The sequence below is a fragment of the Psammomys obesus genome, unplaced genomic scaffold (assembly GCF_907164565.1).
Source record: "Psammomys obesus unplaced genomic scaffold, mPsaObe1.curated_primary_1811, whole genome shotgun sequence".
Classification (NCBI taxonomy): Eukaryota; Metazoa; Chordata; class Mammalia; order Rodentia; family Muridae; genus Psammomys; species Psammomys obesus.
The window spans coordinates 33840215-33847892 of record NW_026596079.1 but is presented as its reverse complement, the minus strand read 5'-3'; positions in this window follow the sequence as shown (position 1 = coordinate 33847892).

The following is a 7678-nucleotide window of genomic DNA, read 5'->3' as shown; positions in this document are numbered from 1 at the left end:
ACATAATCTGATTGGCCTGCTCTTTGATCACTTCCCCCTGGGGGGGGAGCAGCCTTACCAGGCCACAGTAGAGGACAATGCAGCCACTTTTGATGAGAACTGATAGACTAAGATCAGAAAGGAGAGGAGAACCTCCCCTATCAGTGGACTTGGGGAGTGGCATGCATGCAGAAAGGGGAGGGAGGGTGGGATCGGCAGGGGAGGAGGGAGGGGCTTATGGGGGGGTACAAAATGAATAAAGTGTAATTAATAAAAAATAAATAAAAGATTATAATAAAAAAAAATTCTCTCAACCTCTGCTCTATCTTTTTATCGTGCAGGCAGGGTAAATTTTGGGTTGAAGTTTTTGTGGATGGTTTGGTGTTCTCCTCCCTCCACTAGAAGTCCTATCAGGCTAGGAGGTGGCCTCTTCACTCTCCATGATCCCTGATACTAGGAGTCTCAGCCAGAGTCACCTCCATATACTCCCAGGAAACTATCATGCCTTAAGTCTCCAGTTTGTCTCAGAGATGCCCCCAGCCACAGTTTCTCTTCTCTTGGTAAGCCCTTTATCCTCCCACTCTGCTCTTCCCAGTTCTGATTTCTACCCTCATTTCTCTTTGTCCTCCCTCTACTAGCCTGGTCCCTCTCTTCAACCACTTCTGCTGTCTATTCTGTTTCTCCTTTTGAATGAAACTTAAGCACCCTTCCTCGGAGCATTCTTATCTTCTTTGGCTTTGTGAATTGTAGCATGTTTATCCTGTACCATATGACTAATATCCTCTTTTAAAAAATTATTTATTTATTAGGTATACAATGTTCTGTCTGCATTTGTGCATGCATGCCAGATGGCACCAGATCTTATTATTGATGGTTGTGAGCCACCACATAGTTGCTGAGAATTGAACTCAGGACCTTTAGGAAGAGCAGCCAATGCTCTTAACCTCTGAGCCATCTCTGTAGTCCCTCCCAAGTAAGTAGCTAACGTGTGTCTTTCTAGGTTTGGGTTATTTCACTCAGGAAGATATTTTTTAGTTGCCTCCTTTAACCTGCAAACCTCATAATTTTCTTGTTCTTAATAGCTGAGGGGTATTCCATTTTGAAAATGTACCACATTTTCATTATCCGTTCTTCGGTTGAGGTATATCTGGGTTGTTTCCAGTTTTTGACTATTACAAATAAAGCTGCTATGAACATGAACATTGCTATGAGCAAATGTCCTTGTTGTATGGTCAAGCATCTTTTGGGTATATGCTCAGGAGTGGAATAGCAGGGTCTTGGCATAGTGCTTTCCCAGTTGTCTGAGAAAGTGCCGGATTAATTTTCAAAGTTGTTTTTACCAAAGTTTTAAATTCTTCTGGCTTTTCCAGAATAATGGGTTGAAAGTCACTAACCCATTATAGACAAAAGCTTTCCCATATATCCCTTCTATTTACTTACAATGATTGCTAAAGGTTTGCAGAACTTGACAAAATCTAACTCAATCCCAGGTCGCTCTAGCACGGTGGCTCTTAAAAATGTTCACTGTAACATTGGAATACTACTCAGCAATTAAAAACAAGGAAATCATGAAATTTGTAGGCAAATGGTGGGATCTAGAAAAGATCATCCTGAGGAAGGTATCTGAGGAGCAGAAAGACACACAGAGTATATACTCACTTATATAGACCTATAAGATAGGATAAACATACCAAAATATGTGCACCTAAAGAAGATAAACAAGAAAGAGGACCCAGAGTAAGATGATCAATCTTCACTTAGAAAGATAATTGGGATAGACAGGGGAAGTAGGAGAAAACAAATAACAGAACAGAAGCCTACTGCAGAGGGCTCTGAAAGACTCTACCTAGCAGTATATCAAAGCAGATGCTGAGACTCATAACCAAACCTTCGGCACAGTGCAGGGAATCACATGAAAGAAGGGGGAGTTAGTATGACCTGGAGAGGGCAGGAGCTCCACAAGGACCAAATATATCTGGCCACAGGGGTCATTTAGGAGACTGTTTCTCTAACCAAGGACCATATTAGGATATAACCTAGAACCCCTGCTCGGATGTAGCCCATGGTAGCTCAGTAACCAAGTGGGTTACCCTAGTAAGGGGAACAGGTACTATTTCTGACATGAACTCAACAACTGGCTCCTTAACCCCCCCGGACCCCTACTGAGGGAGGAACAGTCTTGCTAGGCCACAGAGGAAGACATCACAGCCAGTCCTGAAGAGACTTAATAAGCTAGGGTCAGATGGAAGGGGAGGAACACCTCTCCTAGCAGTGGACTTTGAAAGAGGGAGGGAGGAGATGAGGGAGGGAAGGTGGGATTGGGAGGAAATTGAGAGAGGGGACTATGGCTGGAATACAAAGTAAATAATCTGTGAATAATAATAATAATAATAGTAATAATAATAATAATAAAACGGTCACTAAAGTACAAACAACTCACACTAATGCAGGGGCAGGAGGACATGGGTGGGCGCATATTAGGTAGAGTATAAAACAACTTTAATGAATAGAATAGGACTTTAGTAATTTATTTTGCTCAGTAACTATATTAAAGAAAATGAAAAATGATGAAATAACTGGGGATATAGAATTCAATAAATCTCTTCAGACTGCCATAAACAGTAATAACAACAAAACAACAATATAAATCATCATAAAAACAAAGAAAATACAAGATTCTTTTGTGAAATTCAAATTATTTAAATGATTCAGGAAGAAGAAAAATTGAATACAACAATAACCATATTAATAATCTACCCCAACTAAAAAAGAAAAGAATTTATGAGTCAGATCTGTTTGTCTTTTAAGTACAGTTTCTGTTAAATAAAGTTTCCAAAGAGTTCAATGTTAAGAACCTTCAAAACTCATTCAATTAAGTTCCACAATTTTGTTACAAAACCAGAAAATAAAAACCAACAGTGACATAGATAAATCTTATTTATAAACATAAGCACAAAAAATTAAATAGTCACAACTTAAAATCAGTAGTTTTTCAGAAAACAATACAAATTATCAAATGGCATTTATTCTAGAAGTAAATATGTAGGATTGGAAGTGTATTAATAATTTCTAAAAATTAAGCAATAGAAAATGTTATGCGTTGTTACAAAAGGAATTGTTTCGGCATCTAAAGAGATGATCATGTGGTTTTTCTCCTTCAGTTTGTTTATACGGTGGATTACATTGATGGATTTCCTTATATTGAACCACCCTTGCATGCCTGGGATGAAGCCTACTTGGTCATGGTAGATATCTTTTATGTGTTCTTGGACTCGGTTTACAAGTATTTTATTGAGTATTTTTGCATCAATGTTCATTAAGAGAGATAGGTCTGAAGTTCTCTTTTTTATTGGGTCTTTGTGTGGTTTAGGTATCAAGGTGACTGTGGCTTCATTGAATGAGTTTGGTAATGTTCCCTCTGTTTCTATATTGTGGAATAGTTTGAGGAATACTGGTGTTAGCACTTCTTCGAAGGTCTGGTAGAATTCTGCACTGAAACTATCTCCCTTTTTTTGAAAGGGAGATTTTGATGACTGCTTCAATTTTCTTTGGGGATACAAGGCTATTCAATCTTTCTACCTGATCTTCACTTAATTTTGGTAGATGGAATCTATCAAGAAAATTGTCCATTTCTTTTAGATTTTCAAATTTTGTGGCATATAGGCTTTTGTAGTATGACCTAATGATTGTTTTGATTTCCTCAGAGTCTGTAGCTATGTCCCCTTTTTCATGTCTGATTTTGCTGATTTGGATAGTTTCTCTCTGCCTTTTAGTTAGTTTGGTTAAAGGTTTGTATACCTTGTTGATTTTCTCAAAGAACTAGCTCTTGGTTTCATTGATTCTTTGATAGTTTTATTTCTAATTGATGGATTTCAGTCCTGAGTTTGATTATTTCCATCCATCTGCTTTTCTTGGATGTATCTGCTTCTTTTTTTTTTTTTCCCTAGGGCTTTCAATTGGGCCATTAAGTTGCTTGTATGAGACATTACAAATTTCTTCTTAAAGGCACTTAGTGCTATGAATTTTCCTCTGAGCACTGCTTTCAATGTGTCCCATAAATTTGGGCATGTTGTTCCTTCATTTTCATTAACTTCTAGGAAGTCTTTAATTTCTTTCTTTATTTCTTCCTTAACCCAGCTATCATTGAGTATCAATTTGTTCAGTTTCCATGTGTGTGTAGGCTTTTTGCTATTTCCATTGTTGTTGAGGTCCATCTTTAGTCCATGGTGGTCAGATAGAATACAGGGGATTATTTCCATCTTCTTGTATCTGTTAAGGCTTGCTTTGTGACCACCTATATGGACTATTTTGGAGAAGGTTCCATGAGGTGCTGAAAAGAAGATATACTCTTTTGAGTTTGGGTGAAAAGTTCTGTAGACATCTATTAGGTCCATTTGAATTAAGGCCTCTGTAAGTGCCTTTATTTCCCTGTTTGGCTTCTGTCTAGATGATCTGTCCCTTGGTGATAACAGGGTGTTGAAGTCTCCTACTATTAAAGTGTTTAGATTGATGTGTGATTTAAATTTTAATAGTGCATCATTTATGAATGTAGAAGCTCTTGTATCTGGATCATAGATGTTCATTTGACAAAATCCAACACAAATTCATGTTTAAAGTCTTGGAGAGGTCAAGGATACAAGGCACAAACCTAAACATAGTAAAAGCAATATACAAGAAGCCTATAGCCAACATCAAACTCAATAGAGAGAAAATTAAGTCAATCCCACTGAAATCAGGGACAAGACAAGGCTGCCCACTCTCTCCATATCTCTTCAACATTGTACTTGAAGTCCTAGCTAGAGCAATAAGACAAGTAAAGGAGATCAAGGGGATGCAAATCAGAAAGGAAGAGGTCAAAGTGTCAATATTCACAGATAATATGAGAGTAAACCTGAGTGACCCCAAAAATTCAACCAGAGAACTCCTTCAGCTGATAAACACCTTAAGCAAAGAGGTTTGGATACAAAAATAACTGAAAAAATCAGAAGCCCTCCTGTATACCAAAGACAAAAGTCTGAGAAAGAAATCAGGGAAACAACACCCTTCACAATAGTCACAAATAACATAAAGTACCTTGGGGTGACTCTAACCAAGCAAGAGAAAGATCTGTTTGAAAAAAAAAAAAAACCTTCAAGTCTCTGAAGGAAGAAATTGAAGAAGATATCAGAAGATGGAAAGATCTCCCGTGCTCATGGATTGGTAGGATTAACATAGTGAAAAATGGCCATTCTGCCAAAAGCAATCTAAAGATTCAATGCAATTCACATCAGAATACCAATACAATTCTTTACAGACCTTGAAATGAAAATTCTCAACTTCATATGGAGAAACAAAAAACCCAGAATTTACAAAATGATCCTGTACAACAACAGATCATCTGGAGGTATCTCCATCTCTGATCTCAAGCTGTATTACAGAGCAACAGTAATAAAAACAGCATAGTATTGGCATAGAAGCAGAAAGGTGGATCACTGGAACCAAATAGAACATCCACACACCTAGAAATTCTTGATTTTTGACAAAAAGGCTAAAACCATTCAATGGAAAAAAGACAGTATCTTCAACAAATGGTGCTGGTCCAACTGGATGTCTACATGCAGAAAAATTAAAATAGATATACATTTATCACCCTACAAAAAACTAAAGTCCAAGTGGATCAAAGACCTCAATATAAAATCAGATACTCTAAATCTGTTAGAAGAAAAAGTGGGGAAGACCCTAGAACTCATTGGCACAGGAAACAAGTTCTTGAACAGAACACCAACAGCACAAGCTCTGAGAGCAACAATCAATAAATGGGACCTCATGAAACTGAAAAGCTTCTGTAAAGCAAAGGACACTGTTTTCAGAACAAAACGACTACCTACAGATTGGGAAAGGATCTTCACCAACCCTGTATCTGACAGAAGGATGATATCCAGAATATATATATATATATATATATATATATATATATATATATATACTAAAGAAGTTAAAAGGCGATAAATCAAGCAATCCAATTAAAACAATGGGTGTAAGGTGATATCTCAGGGTTGTTTTGATTTGCATTTCCCTGATGGCTAATGAGGATGAGCATTTCTTTAAGTGTTTCTCTGCCATTCGATATTCCTCTGTCAAGAATTCTCTGTTTAGCTCTGTTCCCCATTTTTTAATTGGATTACTTGGTTTGCTGCTTTTCAGCTTCTTTAGTTCTTTGTATATACTCAATATTAGTCCTCTGTCAGATAAAGGGTTAGTGAAGATTCTTTCCCAATCTGTAGGCAGGCGTTTTATTTTGATGACAGTGTCCTTTGCTTTACAGAAGCTTTTCAGTTTCATGAGGTCCCATTTATTGATTGTTGCTCTTAGAGCCTGTGCTGTTGGTGTTCTGTTCAGATATATCTGGGCACAGGGTCTTTTCTGAGACTGACATGCAACCAAGGACCATGTATGAATGTAACCTAGAACCTCTGCTCAGATGTAGCCTGTGGTAGCTCAGTAACCAATTGGTTTCCCATAGTGAGGAGAACAAGGACTATTTCTAACAGGAACTCAATGACTGGCTCTTTGGCCTCCCCACCCCCCAAGGGTGGAGCAGTCCTGTTAGGCCACAGAGGAGGACTTTGCAGCCAGTCCTGAAGATACCTGATAAAACAGGATCAGATGAATGGGGAGGAGGTCCCCCCCATCAGTGGACTTGGCAAGGGGCACAGTGGAGATGAGGGAGGGAGGGAGGGACTGGGAGGGAATGAGGGATCGGGACACGGCTGGGATACAGAGTTAATAAAATGTAACTGATAAGAAAAAAATAAAATTAAAAAAAAGGGGTACAGAGCTATACAGGGAATTCTCTGTAGAAGAAATGGAATGGCAGAGAAATCCTTCTCTGTAGAAGAATATGGAATGGCAGAGAAACATCCTTAGCCATCAGAGAGATGCAAATCAAAACAACCCTAAGATTTCACCTTACACCCAAAAGAATGGCTAAAATCAAAAACTCAAGTGACAACACAAGCAGGAGAGTTTGTGGAAAAAGGGGAAACCACCCCCATTGCTGGTGGGAATGTACAATTTGTACAATCATTTTGGAAATCAATCTGGCACTTTCTCAGACAAGGAATACTGCTTACTCAAGATCCCGTTATACCATTCCTTGGCAAATATCCAAAAGATGCTCAAGTACATTTTCTCAATCATGTTTGTAGCAGCTTTATTTGTAATAGCCAGAACCTGGAAAGGACCCAAATGTCCATCATTGGAGGAATGGATACAGAAATTGTACTTTAACACAATGGAGTACTACTCGGCAATTAAAAACAAGGAAATCATGAATTTTGCAGGCATCTGGTGGGATCTAGAAAAGATCACCCTGACTGAGGTATCTAAGGAGCAGAAAGATACATACAGTATATACTCACTTATAAGTGGGTACTAGATCTATAAGATAGGATAAATGTATTAAAATATGTACACCTAAAGAAGATAAACAAGAATGAGGACCCAGGGTAAGATGATCAATCCTTACTTAGAAAGACAAATGGGATGGACATTGGAATAGGAGAAAACAAGTAACATACAGGAGCCTACCACACAGGGCCTCTGAATGACTCTACCTAGCAGTGTATCAAAGCAGATGCTGAGATTCATAACTAAACCTTTGGCACAGTGCAGGGAATCATATGAAAGAAGGGGAGTTATTAAGACCTGGAGAGGATGG